Source organism: Homalodisca vitripennis, chromosome 2 (genome assembly GCF_021130785.1).
Source record: "Homalodisca vitripennis isolate AUS2020 chromosome 2, UT_GWSS_2.1, whole genome shotgun sequence".
Classification (NCBI taxonomy): domain Eukaryota; kingdom Metazoa; phylum Arthropoda; class Insecta; order Hemiptera; family Cicadellidae; genus Homalodisca; species Homalodisca vitripennis.
In genome coordinates this window covers 163,065,463-163,082,657 of record NC_060208.1, presented here as the reverse complement: position 1 = coordinate 163,082,657, position 17,195 = coordinate 163,065,463, and the positions used below count along the sequence as shown (strand labels likewise).

The 17,195-nt window shown below is 34.1% G+C and overlaps 1 long non-coding RNA gene across 2 annotated transcripts; it reads left to right on the top strand.

Annotated features, from left to right (window-relative positions):
* The first annotated feature begins 901 nt into the window (after positions 1-901).
* LOC124354966 lies at positions 902-16,670 on the top strand. Of its 2 annotated transcripts, none has more exons than XR_006921726.1 (3): positions 902-1,135; positions 8,242-8,365; positions 16,247-16,670. It is a non-coding gene; the product is annotated as an uncharacterized LOC124354966 (long non-coding RNA). The 2 variants fall into 2 exon arrangements; XR_006921727.1 differs by having other exon boundaries at positions 904-1,052.
* The last annotated feature ends 525 nt before the right edge of the window (positions 16,671-17,195 follow it).

Here is a 17,195-nt window from a genome sequence, read left to right as displayed (position 1 = left end):
AGGTTTAACATTGTTCTTATGGAGGAACACTCAAGGTTACCTATTCTATTACAGCTGGCTCTCAATTCTGAAATAAGCAAAGGAACAACAAATTTGGTTTCGATAGACAGAAGTTTTTGTCATGATAAACTATGACGTAATAGTCTGTTAGGTGTAAAGCGAGTTTCAACGGTACTGATTCTAAATGTCTCATGTGCATTATTTTTGAACAAAAGGCATCCTAGGGATATTAAATCTTGACAAACTGACCCGTGCACTCTACTCAAAATAACATTTTTGCATCTTTATTATCTTGAAAAAGTTTGCTATCTGTGAATGATACTCATTAGAATGATGAGAAAACTTAAAAAACCTTGCACAAACAAGGTGGGACCCAAATTTGTGAGGGAAATTTTATCGTGTTTGGCTTGATCACTACCATCCGACGAAACTTTAGTCCATAATGTTCTTATTGTGTCTGCAAAAAATATTAAAAGCTAAGTAAATCCAACCAGATGTTTCACTGGGAGTAGTAAGTAGGACTTGTAAACAGAATTCACTAGTGATGCGCTATGTCCGTCCATTGACGGTAGTTTCATGTCTGGCCGTTGGATGGCGCTGTGAATATTGTCCCATGAATCTTTAGTGTGCTATATTTTCTGTTGAAGAAAGGCATGTCTATTTTAAAAGGTTAAGAAACGATCAATTTAGTGTATAATTTGCAAAAAGTAAAACCTACACCAACGAAATCATGAACAGCCTTCCAATATTCTCGAATATTACTAATACAAATAATTGTAGCAAAATATTGTCACATTCTGTCTGCCTACGGAGACAGTTGAAGGCCGAGCTTAGTTATTTTAATTGAAAGGAATTCCTCGATATTGAGCAATGCCACTGTTGTCGTTTAATCAGGTGGCCAGTGTACGCAGCTGTTCTGTTGTCAGCTGGGCCTGCAGACAGCGACCGTCAGGTGATCAAATCACCAGCTGTGTTGTTGTTGAGAGTGCGTCAAACAAGAGCAATGACGCAGAGACTGGGCCGGTCGTTGTGAAAGTTCAGGCGGTGGTACCGTAAGTTATCTCAAGTCTCAAGTGATAATCTAATGTACTTATTATCTAAATAACAAAACTGCTAATCACAGAATACTTATGATGTATGTATTAAAAGTATTAACTGCAATTTGGTGCACGCCCATCTATATCTTGTTTTCATCATCGTCCCAAATTATTTTTTGGACTAGATTCAGAGGTTAATGCCGCGTTATTTACGAACGCGTTAGCTACATATTGAATTAATCTGATACAGCCTTCTAAGGACCGCCTTTAATAAGCACATTAATAGAGATAGATTAGAGATTGGAGCATCGTCACCTCGAGTAATATATGCGTCAAAATGACTGACTGTTTTAGATGACGTAGCTCCCATAGTGTCAAATGGTTAAGTATTATTAATATTAATCTTTAACATGTTGAATATTGGTATCTGGTTATTTCATTTTTATTACGTTATTTTCATAAGAAATTGATAAATACCTATTTTAAATACAGCTAGTTTGCTTTATTGTATTTTAATATAGTTTCAGTTTATCTAAAATAGTACCTACAAATAGTATAGGATCAATGGTAAAGTAGAGACACTAGAGCATGGATTTTTAACATTGAACATACAAACCCCTTATTCGTCAGAAATTTTATTGACCTCCGGTAATAAATTGAAATTGTGGGGAGGGGGTCGTTCAACACTACTAAAAAATTACGGCTAGTATACTGTAGATGCTGTGGTTAATATAATGGTATACCCTCGTCAAACATCTGATAAAAACTGAATTTATTCTTCCACTAATAAAAGTACGACAGTAAAATGGTACGTGAAAATGAAATCAAAATTATAATATTTTTGATCCCCTCCTAAAACCTGTGGACGGTTTTATTGTACTTAGTCACTTACGAGTAATGTTTTTTGTAACACGTATTACATACAGTTACCTTTTTCCAGGAATATTTTCATTTACTTTCGAAAAAATAAAGTAGCCTACAGTTGTACAGAATCCAACAGCGTATTTAATTTTGTTTACCCTTCGGATTTGTTATGTAATTGGATTTTGCGCTATTAAGAAGAAATCATTTAGTTGGTCACGAGTCTAGTCCAGTGGTTTAAAAAGTGACGGTGTCCAAGTGTCGGTTGATATGTCAATGCAGCAGTCATGCCGACACCACAAGCGCAATCCCGAGCCAAGTGTCGCGGCACCCTTTTACATGACTCTCCCACCTCCCATTTAAAGATTCATCGATTAGTTTATGGAAATATTTAGTGTAATCAACACAAGATAACATTAACCAAGAAACCACACCACCCTTGGATACATATTATCTTACGAAATGTGGGCCTAATTGCTATGGAAAAAACGTAGCTTTTTTCAGTGGCTCCAGACGAGTACTTTCGCGACCCCTAGGTTGACTCCTGCGCTAGAGAGTACATGGAAAAACCTTTATATAACACAGGTATTGCGATATTAAGCTCATCGTTTCAATAATTGTTATGCAATTTCATCGTTAGTTTATATATTCAGTTCATTCTACCTACATTAATTCAGGAACAGATAGCTCCACGAGTGTAGACCTAATACGTACACCAGAGTTAAAAATTAAAACATTTAAAAGTTTTAATCCCAGATTTTCTTATTTTACTTATATTCTTTTCATTATCCACGATCTAATCTTAAAAGACAAACATGTTAAAGCTCAAGATAAATTCTCTTATCAACAGAATAGTATGCCATTGAAATTGTGTTTTATTGCAGTTGCATTGTACTTTATATTGACATTCCACGTAATGCACATTTACTTTATCAACGTAACACAACACAATTCTAAGAAGCGTATCAAGACTGTTCTTCGAAGTCATTGTTCAATGTTTTTGTTGAAGGATTTCGTTCTTAAACTCATACTTTTCATTGAGACAGTGAAGAGGAAGGGAATGTAAATTGAAGTAGGCCTACCTCATGAAATAAACAAACATATCGTATATCTATTATTTTATTATACGATTAAGACGCAGTTGGTATAAAGTAACTGGGCTTCTTAATTTTAGTTTAAAGAGTTTATTATTAATTCAAAATATGCGTCAATATTGGAAGCACAGAGATTCAACAACTGTTGAAACTGAAACGGATCAAAATGACAATTTCCTCTTTTTAGGATTATTTATGATGTCTTAAATGTATTAATATTACTAAAAACCCATGAATGCTGTATCCTAAACATAATAATATTATAAATGTGAAAGTGCTATTTTTGTTTGTCTTGTTTTCAAGCGTAAAACTACTTAACCGATTGTACTAAAATTTTATGTGCGCCTTATTTTACGTGCCCCCTGGACGTCTCTTGACGTCAAATTGACGTCACGAAAGGTTGTGCTCAATAAGCCCTGTGATTGTGTCCGGGCCCTTAATAGGCAGGAGGTCCTTATTCAGCGACTTGACCGTGTCCATGTTCTGATTTAGCACCCCTCGTTTTTATTTTCCATGATCACGGGCTCGCTGCATTCGCTTTTCTTCAAAATTGTAGTGACGGAACAAAAAGCTCGTTGGATCATGTTTGGCCGCGATGATTTTTTTCACTCCTGTAGCTACTGTAATATTCAATGCCACAATGCCCAGGAATCCCAATTATGGGTACCCTATTTTATATACTCATAATTTGTTGTGCGTTAAATTGAATTTTAACGCAATGGTAACATATAAATACTATAATGTACATAATATAATAATATACAGGGTGTCCAAAAAGTCCCGGGTCGGTTAAGTATTTTTCAAAATATTTAAAATAGATCTACAAAACCTTACACAAAGTTACTGGACATAAAAATCTATTTTATCACATATTCAGTGATCCGCTACTTCCTCAGGGGGGCGGCCCGCTAGGAGTCAGAAGAAAATCTTAAATATAAGCATAGGTTGATATGCATATCAAATAAAAGATCTTTATTAGTAGAGTACAGAGCCGCAAACCCGACCTCAAACGGATAACCGAGTCAAAAATGACAGCCGTTCAAAGATGGCTGGAGTTTGCAACTTAGGTTAATGTAAAAAATAAACTGATGAGCTTTTTGATTTTAACTTAACTAACCCAAAACTGTTTACAATTATTTGTTGTTGTAGAATAATAAGTTTCGTTATTTCTGAGAGGGATTGGATTTTTGGGTTAGTAAAGTTGCAAACTCCAGCCATCTTTGAACGGCTGTCATTTTTGACTCGGTTATCCGTTTGAGGTCGGGTTTGCGGCTCTGTACTCTACTAATAAAGACCTTTTATTTGATATGCATATCAACCTATGCTTACATTTAAGATTTTCTTCTGACTCCTAGCGGGCCGCCCCCCTGAGGAAGTAGCGGATCACTGAATATGTGATAAAATAGATTTTTATGTCCAGTAACTTTGTGTAAGGTTTTGTATATCTACTTTAAATATTTTGAAAAATATTTAACCGACCCGGGACTTTTTGGACACTCTGTAGATTGTAATTACTGTTTAAAGTATAGTAACTAATATCTTTCGAAATGCTTGGCGTTTCCCATTTAATTAGAAACTCGGGAATGTAGCAATAACAAGAAATTCTTTAAAAAGTAAATTGTTAATTTAAGTTTTAATTTATCTTTGTTTGAAATTTTTCTACATATTAAGCTGATAAATTTGATTTTTAATTATTACATAGTAGTATATATTTTGGTTAAATTTAAATTTAAAATGGAATTTGTTATAGTTTTAAGGATATTAAATGTAAATATGTATATATATATATATATATATATATATATATATATATATATATATATATATATATATATATATATATGTGTGTGAGGTTGAGTGGAAGAGAGGGCTAAATAGCCCTAACTCCGCCTCTTGAATAAAGGCATATTTCATTTCATTTCAATCTGTATTTTATTTATTTTCCATTTTTTCTTCATAAACAATTAATTAATTGGACTATTGCGTGCATTTTAAAGTGAAAATGGGCACATCGGTACAGTTGTTCTTACCAACGATCATTTTATTTTTAATTAAGTCGATTAAATTGCAGATACACTATTAATTAGCTTAGTCAATTAAGCTGCACTGATTTAAGTTGTACGCTACAATGTGTAGGCTACAGCATTTTTCAGCTAGGAACAGTGCATACACCGAGCATAATGTTTATGTTATTTCGCTACAATATTGTAGCGCTATATAGCCTACTCAATAAATTACTAAAAAAAAGCTCTGATGACGACATGGAAGTTTTTCTCTAATGCCACTGTTTTATTATTTGTGGATCTCTTTAAATACAAGAAAATTTCCCAGATAACACAGTTTATATGTAAAACAGAAGAATTGCTGTTATGGAACATTATTAATTTTCTACAAACGGTTTTAAGTATAAGAATATTTCTTACTGCACGTATTAACGGTGAAATAGTAGAGGCGTAAGACTCCTCTAAAAAGAACAGAAAAAGAACCAAGAAATGTTTGAGTCACTTCACGAGAAATTGCAGATATTTGAAGTGGTAATTTTGGGGTTATTTTATGATCAGGCCCAATTGAAAACGTCTGATGATAGGATTTCAAACTTTTTCAGTTAGTATGTGAAATAAGATCGGATGGATTGACATATTTTAGATTTTGAAAAATATGAGTTATTTTTTTCCACTTTTTTGAAATGTTACAGAAAAATATTGACTTTTTTATTTTATGGAATTAAAAATATATTAGTACAACTGGGAGAATTATATCTAAAATTTGGAGTTTTAAATTGTAAAAACGCATTCATATGGAATCTGTGTTGATTCTTAAAAAGACACCGCGCGCCTTCGGATTATCAGTCTCCTTCCTGCCGCACTGCTCGTGGATGCACGAGAGGAGCGCACTCGCACTTCCCCCAAATAGTGTTTTATTTTAAAATAAATAATTTCTTAAAGAATAACTTTATTAATAAATATGTCATCTTCTAAAATTATGATTATAATAATATGCTTTCCCTCAGTCATAAATAATTAAAGAAGTGTCATTTCCTGAACGTATAATAGTTGATTGTATTAGTTACAGACACAACCAAAGGTTTAACTCTCATGCATACTTCCAAAAATGTATTTTCAGCCGTTTTTATATGAGCCTGGTTACACAATTGCCTAAATTTTCTAAATTAAAGGTCTATAAGTGCTGTAAATTGATTGAAATTTGTTTTACTAAATCACTTCTCATTGAAAAGTTAACCTAAGCTTGACGGCCTACCCTCGAGGTCGTGATTAATTTTTGCCTGCCTGCCTGTCCGAGCACTATCTCGAAATCGAACTGACTTATACACATGAAATTTGGCATAAACCTCAATTTTATACAAGGAACATCGAGTTCAATGGTGGTGCATGTTCAATCATGGAATGTGACTGAGCGTCATTGAAGCCTATTACAGACACAATTTCTTCTTTGTCTGCCGAGAGGATGAAACGTTTATATTCTGTATTACTGTTTACCTGTCCGCAAGGCATATTAAGAATGGAATGAGCTATAGACGTAACATTTTGACTGTAACCTAGGCGAAGCGTATCATGCGACACGTGGTGTGGCGTACTCCTACCTTGTGTGGCGTACTCCCACCTTGTGTGGCGTACTCCCACCTTGTGTGGCGTACTCCCACCTTGTGTGGCGTACTCCCACCTTGTGTGGCGTACTCCCACCTTGTGTGGCGTACTCCTACCTTGTCTGTATATAGACAAGACACAGTTCGATGATGGTTTTAATATGTGATTCTCAAAATAAGAATTACCCAAGGTTATGTAAACATGGCAACTTTGATAATACAGAAAGTTTGAATATAATGTTAACTTTACTTGAAGTTTATGTATTTTGTGAAAATACTGAAATTATTAACTTAACTTAAACTTTACACAAACGCCATCTGACCTTTCTCAATTTTGAAAATGGGTAAAAATATGTCTTACACGGTAAGTAAAAAAAATTGTTGTTTCTGTCTACTGGAATAATTTTTGTTTAATGGAAGTCTATAATTGTGTTGTCCTATGCGCTATCGTAAATCCCGATATACTATCGTGTTGATACAAATCAAAATAGGACTTTAAAGGATATTAAAACGATTATTTATAGTACTTTTGAACTAATAAAAGGAGGGCAAAGTTGAGGGCAAGAGTGTATAAAGTTTGCAGTAAAATTACTCTACTACCAACCACCAGTAAGCTTATACTAGGGTAATTAAAATCTTCTGCAACGAAGTCAGTTTAAATGAAATTTGTTTAGGGGAAGTCTTTTGTCTCATTAAAACTAATGTGAAATTTGTCGTATATCGGTATCAGTTATTTACAAGCTATAGAGCCAGACAAACCAAACTTCTTGACATGTTGTTATACCTTTGTAACATATAACAATGGTAAATGTCCGAAATCCTGTTATCCTTTTAAACCTTCTATCGTCAATAACAAACTAGACGCAAAGAATGTTGTTATGACTCTTTAATTAACTGTTATTTGTGTAATTAACCTTCAGATGTGTGTGTGTGTGTGTGTGTGTGTGGTGCGTGCGTGTGTGTGTGTGTGTGTGTGTGTGTGTGTGTGTGTGTGTGTGTGTGTGTGTGTGTGTGTGTGTGTGTGTGAGTTTTTATCAAAATAACATTAACAATTTTAATATTTTTGAAATTGTACTTTTATAATGGTTATTATTAAGTACATGCAGATATATCATACAGAGGAGTTTGAATGAGATGTGGTGAAAACTAAGCACTTTTAGAAAAAGGACTGTACATAAGTTGAAATTTAAAATGTATCTGCTAGTATAAAAATATAGTCAATTCAAGTCACCCATTAAATGTAGCTTGATTCAGGAGCAATCTCATCACATATGAATATTTCATGAGAATAATCACAATTATTAGTTAATTATTAACTATTAATTATTGTTGTATATATACTACCAATCTAACATGAAGTTCTATATAACAACACGTAAGCTCCTTTCTCCTTGTGTGTTCCAGATCATGTTCAGTTCTTTGCTAATTTATGGTTTTACAAAAAGAAACAAGGAAATGGCGGGACTTTTTCAAGGCCAACGGGTCTATAAAACGTCGAGGGGTTGTCCCCCAATAGGGAGACACGTCCCAGCCTACACACGTCCTTTTGTAACACTACCAATAAAAACGGAAGAAGGACACACGTATAATACTGTAATAACGTAAACCGCCTCAGAACGGAAGTTTACCTTTATTCTTGCTTCAGATAAACGAGATGCAGATTTTTGTTTGTCTATTATCGAAATAATGTTATAAAAAATTCAACTCATCTAAAAATTTCGGACAGAAATAAACTACCAGTAAAATATACAGCATCAATGCACTTTAAGGTAAAGTATGTAAACTAAGGCATACAGTACTTCCACTAAACAATAACATGAAAATACAATTGTGATATATCTATTTAGGATTCTAATTTGGTTAAGGGACTTCATCTTGTAATGTTATAAATGGGTTTGAAATTATGAACAATTTTATTTAGTATATATTAAACGAACGTAAATTGTTTAGAAAGTAGTTATGAAGTGCAGAGTGCTCCCACTGATGTAGAATTTTTTTAAATTTCTTTTTCTTTTGCAACAGTTAAAAACTTAGCACAGCGCGAACGTTTTAATCATCCTGTAACTAAAGAGTGAGTAATTAAGATAAATTAAAGTTAGAATCAATGATATTGTACAGTCCGATTCTATCAAATCGTGAGGCACACACCCCATCCCTCCCGCCATGGCGCGCCACCTTTACGATGTTATCACAACTGTAACTACTGTCGGTTCTAGTAAAAAGTGGTTGTTAAGATTTATAATGCCTTTTTTCCTAATGTTGAGCCGCTTTCGTTGCCAAGACAGAGTGTAACAAAGACCATATTCCTTATATGTTCCTAGACATTCCTCTGTATTTAGTTAGTCATCCATGATTTCCTGGCTTCTCTACCCCATCAATATTTTACTGCTCGTATCAGACGCTGTATCTAATGTGGGGATAAAATCCGTACAACATATTCCGCATATTCACAGACATGGTGAGATACCTTCTATTTATAGAAGTAAACTTCTTTTTAGTAATTTGGTAGACGGCGAGACGTTCGCTACTGCGCCTCAGTGCCTTGGACTTGTGACGCAATCTCCTACAAATTTCTTCACTTCGCCGCAAAGAGTAGAAAGGAAATGTTTCTATTTTTATTTTGTTATTCCACTTAAATAAATTCCAAAATACAATTACTATACGTTCAAAGATGGAAGAACGGTTTGTTGTTCTGACTCGTGACAAAAAATTATATTCTTTAAATACAATGTGAAAATTTTGTACTTGATAGAGACAGTGTAAAAGGAACAGAAACCCTATTTACTACCAGACCGACTAGTCTTGGTTGCTTGACCCCTTCTTGTAAAACGTGGCGTTACATATATGACTCCAGTTGGTAGCCTACTTGATTTTATAAAAAATGAATTCCAACCATTTTCAACTTTATCGCACTTTATTTCATATGATTATTCATCATTTAAATACACGTATCAATGTCAACCAAACCAGCACAATGTACGTATGATATACATAGGTCTAAAGTGATTAACCATAAAGACTGCAAATCTATAAATAGGAAGGAGTTAATTCCTTTCATTCATAGTTTAATAAAACAGAATACAGCACAAACTGATAGACTCCTAAACTTTTGCAAGTTAACAATAGAAAATAATCTGTAGTTTTAGCGTACTGATATAGTTCGCCACAGATAATTCATTAACATTTAGTAGATTGAAATTCAAACTGACAATTACAATGCATGAACAGCGATGACATAACATGTTCTGCTAATCCTTGTTGAAGAACAATCCAGTTCTGTCCGTTACCAAAAACATGAGGATCGTAAATGAAAACTGAAGATATTAATAACCTGATAGTGGCTTGTGACGGTATATTATTCTACCTAATTACACCGAATGTGGTGAAGGGGGTCCTTGTATTGCTTCAGTCCGTCAGCTGTGTGTGATAAAGCTCCGACTCTAGCATTTCTAGTTTGACCTCTGGTTTCTTCTGAGTGGAAGGTGAAATTTTAAATCCTAATCACAACGGAACATTCATAATTTGGGAAATGGGGTGGGCGACCATACGGGGAGACTTTAATAAGCGGCCTACAATCGTTATTCGGTTGTTTTATTGGACAGCTCGATATATTATCCAACTTCGATATGTACAAATCGTACACAATAAGTTTTAATAAAATACAGAAACAAGAAGAATCTCGTACATTATAATTTAAAAAACTCAAATTTAACACTAACGTTACAAAACAACCAAACCAACTATGGCCTAGACTTAGATATCAAAGAAATCTTACAATATTAATAACTTGCCCAGCTAGATATCAATGATTACCAGGAGCCAAATCCACATGTTGAAGCCACTTAAACAAATCTTGTTAGTTGTGATAAGTAACTCAAATATTTTCCTCATTCATCACCTTTTTCAAAGTCTCAAAATATTAGTTACTTCTTGCTGTTTATTGCTTATATTAAAATTACTATAACTAATAATTTGAAATCATATGGTAAGTTAGATAAATCGTAATATCGAATTTTTTCTTTAAATAATAACATCGAACCATTCGATAAAAACAACCGAATGAGTGTAGGCCGCTTATGAAAGTCTACCCGACCATACACATGGGACAGAGTAAGGATCTGCCAATAATGTCTGCAGTACTAAATAGTGCAGTCTCCAGAGATAAAGTTGGAACGGCTCTGGTCGAGCACGAACCGCAAGCGCGAGGTCCAGTTCCCAGAACCGAGAACAGTTGGCGATGTGCCTGTAGTCTGACGTTGTGTGTGAGCGTCCGACAGCGACAGTGACAGTGATGTATGTAGTGATCTGCCACACTCCACAGAAACTGTGGCTCACTCTGGTTATTCTAAACCAGCGAGTTGTGAAACTGTGACTTGCCTGTTCATTAGTTGTCACAAGAATCGTGGTGTTCAATTTCACTACAGTACTTACACTTGCCTTGTTTTCTTCCTTCAATTGAACCCAATTGCTACGCAAATTGCAGGAACATTGACTTACCTTCTGTGTCTATGTTTTTTTCAGATATGTGTGATCATCTTCCTGAATAATCCCATAAAATAGTTTAAATATATTCCAAAAGCTAAACCTTAGTGTGCAGTACATTTTTAATATCGCTCTATAGTCACGTCGAGACTTAACTATTGTTTGATCGCTTTTATCCTCACTTCGATTGCTTTAATCGAGAGTAAATTAAGGTTTAGTGTTTGTAGCAACGTTTGTATTAAGGAAAATAAGAAAATAAGGCACCGTTACTGGGCAATAATGGTTTTCTACAGGAACAGGAGATTGGTGGAAATCCTAATTGAACAACATGACTCCTACACAACATGTCTTCTGCTTGTCACAGTATACATACTTTTTAGCTAGAAGGCAGTCATGGATCCACTCACGTATGGGCAACTCTATATTATTTGCATCATAGAATGAGAGTACACAATGGTTTTCTCGCCAACTCTATTTCCCTACTTTCCACGTGGTATTCGAAATACATACATTTGTTGACCGTGCCTAGGTTTCTATTCTTCACAGGCCATGGCATCTGGTTGGGTGGTTCTTAGGTCCTTCGAGAGGACCGCTAGTCCGGGATACAACTCTCCGATTGGCTAGGATGTCTGAGACCTCACGTTTCCAGAGGTCTCAGGAAACATAAAACGGTAAACTAAGAACGGTAAACTACGAATGAGCTCTGACAGCGACAGTTAATCTGACAGTATAATATTTGGATCTACTTCTAAAAAATTTTATTCTAGAATTGACTAAAAGTCTAGTATTATAGAACTTTTAGTCTTCTTTTATAGAAACAACTCTATATCTTAATGACGACATAAGATACTGGAGCTACTGAGTTTCACGATTTTTACTTGTTCATTAAGGATAATATAAATTTAGTTCATTTCAGTATAACATTCTGATACTTATACTGTAATACATTCCACTAACTTAACATTAATTTTCAAAAATGCGAGCTTAATAGGTTTTTGTGGTACGAAAATGTTTGTTTACGCAATTTTATTATTGATACCGCTAATTTGGAAACATTGTTTGTCTGATAGGTTGCAAAAAATATGGAATATATAAGTGAGACAGAACGTAACGAAACTATTTAAAGAACTGGAGTAACTTTTTTCCAGATTAGTTAATCTTTGCTTCCCTTTGACCTTTTGGTTCCAAAATAGAAAGTCCTATGTACCGGTTTTCAAGTTTCTAGAACCTATCTATCAAGGTTATCACACAGGTGGATACGATTTAAGCATGGCCTGTCGTCTTAAATTTACGAATCCATCCGTCAAGTAAAAATTCTTTCTTAAATTTCTAAATTATATAGACTTCTCATCTCGTAAATCTACTGTATATCATAATTTATATTTCAGCACACGATCAATTAGAATCGAAACTAAAAATAACAATATGAAATGGAAGAGGAATCATTATGACATGATCATTATTATGAGTTCGAGATGAAAGTTAAAACATTTTCATTGTTACTCATAAATTTCAGAACTCGTCATCATAAAATACTCTTATCAGTATCGAACTACAATCATGATTACGTGATAGCGTGTGTATTAAGCACCAAACCAAACAAACGCAGCTGTAGAAAAGTAGTTCCTTACGACCTACATGCGACCAATTATATAACTCGTATTGCGCAACAAGTAAAGATGCATATGTTTGTACTGCGTACGCCAGCACAGTTCGGTGTTTGGTGTGCTGGGAACAGAAGCCAACAAAAACAGAAGTGCTGGTGCTGCACAGAACACATGTGTTATACCGTGGGAGCTTCGGCTGGCTCTAGCCCTCAGCCGTAATGTAGAACTGTAGCTGAATACAATTTCCCATCACTTCTTATCTTCTCCGAACTCATTTTGAATAACTCGTTAGAAATCCCCTTACTTCCTTCATACGCAAAAAGCCTGTACACGTAGTAGATTCAGTCCAGATGCCGAAGGTTCTTCAGATATTTAGATCTAGTGAATCTATAGGAATATAATGTTTCTAGGTACATGTAACTAGGTACAGAAATATAATGTTTATAAGAGCGGTCTAAATGGAACGTGAAAAGTACGATGGCATGCGATACAAGCCAAACAAGTAGACTATTCGCTCGTAAGCTTTTCCGAATTTATAAATTTGATAAAAACTTGTATTTTCTTACTGTATATAATTAAACGCCACAAACTACTTACATTAATAACAAATTTCAGAAACTACAGAAAGGATATACATGAAACTTTGTGCACATGTTCGTCTTACCTCTTAACTACTAGCTAAGAAACTGGTTTGGAGATTTCGCAGTCTAACTCTGAAAAATCGCGGTAAAACCGCGTTGTAAAAACGTTAAAATCACCATTAGGTCGCTCATGAGTTCTTCATATACGTTAAAGACAATTTGTTTTATACGTTTTCATAACTAATAATACGTGAATCCCGAAATCCTCGTGCTGAGGTTTGAAATATGGAGATTAGTTTACCAATGGATTATACTTTCTCACTACATACCTACTTACTACTATTGTATTTCGAACATTTCACAAACTCATCGCGGAAATTCGCGAGAAACTGCGATTCTGTTAATAACAATATTTATCACATTCAAAGTTGTTAATAAACTAAAATTAGCATTATGATCATTAGTCTATACATAAGATCAAGACTAGGTGTTTCATGTTTGCACAATCAATCACTAGAACTCGTAAAAACTTCGACATCCATTACGCGAGCTATACTCTCTTCTTAAATATTGGACATGGAGACTTGAAATGTGGATTGAAATTTGAAAATATTTGCTTTCAAAAATGATTGTAATAGAAGTCGATAATATTGCCCTGGCGCAGTGGTGAGAAGGGTACGAAAACGCAGATTTATTCTAAGAACTATCACGGCTTTTAGCGATGTTTGGGAACAGGCAACACCAGTGATGAGCTCTGGGCGAAGTATAAACAGGTTTTCCGAAAGCATGCCAGGAGTTTTAACGGCCGTTACTTAAAAAACTACTCAAGACAACTAAACGATTTAAGCTTTTCGATTGTAGTAATACATCTGTCTAATATTATTTATAGTACATTTCAGCACAATGTTTGTTGTTCTTTGAACAGTACAAAGTTGTTGTTCTTCTTTCCTGTTTTATTTATGTCTTTGTTTAATTTTAAATGCTGTGGAGAAGCGTGAACAAATTAGAACAAGAGTTAAGTGAAGATGTTGATCCTTGATCACCAATCTCTGTAAGTAGAACTTCCTTAGTTCTCAGTTTTCTTTTCATTATCTTGACGTCGAAACATATGTTTGTGTCCTAAGTATAACCGACCCACTTTCTTAATCTAACACTGAAGGCTATTTCTGCTGATTCCTAGAACACTTTGTTTCCATGTTCAAGTTATTTGTTTAATATTTCTTAGTTGTCAAAATCAGTTCTAATATTCTTGTGTATGGTATTTTATCGAAATTTGATATTGAAATCCATTTTAGATTTTATTCATAGCTGTAGCTTACCTATAACAAAATTAATTGGCGTATAGAAATCTACACAGTTTGAGCTTATGAAATGGAAAAAACCACCCATAACACGTTTTGTTGAAAAGGAAAAATATTCTTTCTTAGTACTGTACGAGTATACATTGAAACTAATGAAAAGAACCTATTTCAGAGGGGCACCATTTCATTAGTAGTTAAATCGGTATCTCTAAAATAATTTATGACACTTCTGAAATGAGAAACTGTCGACGTAGCCAATAATTATATATGTAAATTAAATAGCCCTAACATTACACAATCATTCACAACAGATCATAGAGATGAAGTTCAAGGTCGAACTCACCAGAGTGTTTGTTGTAGGTCGTGTACAATTTTGAAGATGGTAATTTTCTACTACAAAATCATCTGCTTTACTTTTGATTTTGATACAGTTTGTAATTAGCACAATTGTATTAACTAACACACGTAAGCATGACGCAGGGCTATTTGCAAGTGCCAGATCATATTGTTTTACACGTCAAGGTAAACAGTGCTTAAAACAGATTTGTAAAGAATCTTACAAACAATCAAGATCGTGTTGAAAAACTTTCTCAAGAGCATCCAATTTACAATATCGTTTTAGAATTTTATTCAAATTTCTTTTGTCTTCTTTTTTCAGCTTAGCTCCACCAGATAAAATGGCAGACAAACAATTTTATTGTATTTAATACAATAAAATATATAATAAAAAATAATGGGCATATTACATAATACATTGCATCATAGTTACTATTAAAATAAAAAAATGTGTATCGTGCTATGTAAAAAGTAAGGATTTATCAAAAAAGGCAAATAGAGAGTGATCATGTAGTCTCCCCCGATAACAGAATTAACAGATGCACATACAAAATGAAACTTGTTCCTGTAAGTCAAAAACTTAAATCTAGTTTCACATAAAATATTTAAAATACCAGGTTAGACTAATAAAGAGAAAATGTAAAACTTTTTAGATTAGGAAAAGATTTAAGATTTTCCTAGAAGTTTTGAAAAATTGAACACGTACACGAGGATTCATGAGTGACCAATTTTAGCATCTATTAGCAGAAAACTCTCTCTTGTTTTAAGAGATTATCGTGTATTCTAACGTCGGCATTTGTTCCTAGGCTGAACATATTTCAGCAGTACGTTTTTTTGGGGGGGTGATTAAATTATATTTATAAGTGTTAAATATATTCAGTTAAATATAACTTATCTTGGAAATACCTGTTATTTAATATGAATTCTTTGGGTTTGCGCCTAACTCTTGTTTTATATCCTCTTTACAAAACGTATCACAACACATTTGAAAATCCTCTTTCAAAAAAGTATTACAACACAGTTGAAAATGGTTACAGTTTGGAAACGTTGAGGGGAGAAATGCACTAAGGTTTTAATATGCAAAAATCCCTCGAGTTTAAATTGTATCTGCAATCGTTAAAATATGACAGAATAAGTGTATGATCACGCTTTAGGGCAAATAAAACAATATTAATTGTGACCTTAAAACATTAATTATATTAAAAAATGTACTTGGTAATAATAACATTTCCGTGTATAAATAACTAGATAATATTTCAACAATAAAGCAATATGGCATAGCACAATTAATTTAATATATAGAGAGTACAGTTAATTAATAATGTACTATTTCTGAGTTTCAGACAAGAGCCAAGTGAAGTGTTAAAGCAAGGACAAGTGGTCGGCTGCTATCTGGAACACGTCTCTGCCATTACCACTACAAACAGAGATAAGCCCGGGTCTTGCTGGCCAGAAGACAACGCTATTGTTCGATAGTGACCCTACACTGGACTTTGTCCCCACGATATCTCCTAAACACACCATCACGGACCTTCCAGGAGCCTACTTTCTAGCCGTTCTTCACGGAGGTCAACAAAGATGTTTGAACACTTTGTCTCCAAATAAGCTATAAGGAAAACTGACGACAGATAAGATAACTTATTTCTTTAAATTCTACAAAGCGCGATAGCAGCTCTTTAAACAATATGTTATTTATGGAATAACTGTAAATCTTATCCCATGATGTAGATTGGTTCAAATAAATAACTTGATGATCCTGATTTAAAAGTGTTATACGTTTATTTTACTTGCCGTTTTTAATAAGTTTTGTTTTGGCGTTCAATACTGTGATTTTTTAGTGTTGACGGTGGTTTAGTATTTGATACTAATTTATGTGGCATTATTAGGATGGTTTAATCACATACTAGCAGGGGTATATTGGAGGTGTTCTAGTTTCTTGATCTCTGCAACATCTACATGAGTCATCCACAGAGTCTTACACGTCCATATCACTACTACGAAGTAATGAAAAGATGGTTAATAGATACAAACAGATTACCCCCCCCCCCCCCATATAGCCAACACTCCAATACCTAGATTTCTTATTTAAGTTCAAGCCTCTGTTGGTTTCTATCGGTCATTGTTAAATTTATGCATTTGAAATTCTGTTGGATGTTTTTAAAACTTCACCGTCCTAGACTTTTAAGATGGGAAGACAAGAAAGACAAAAATTATGTTTGGTCCCTTTACGAAGAATTTTTAGCCTTAATTTTTTTTTTACATGAAAAACATAACATTTTCTAATATTATATT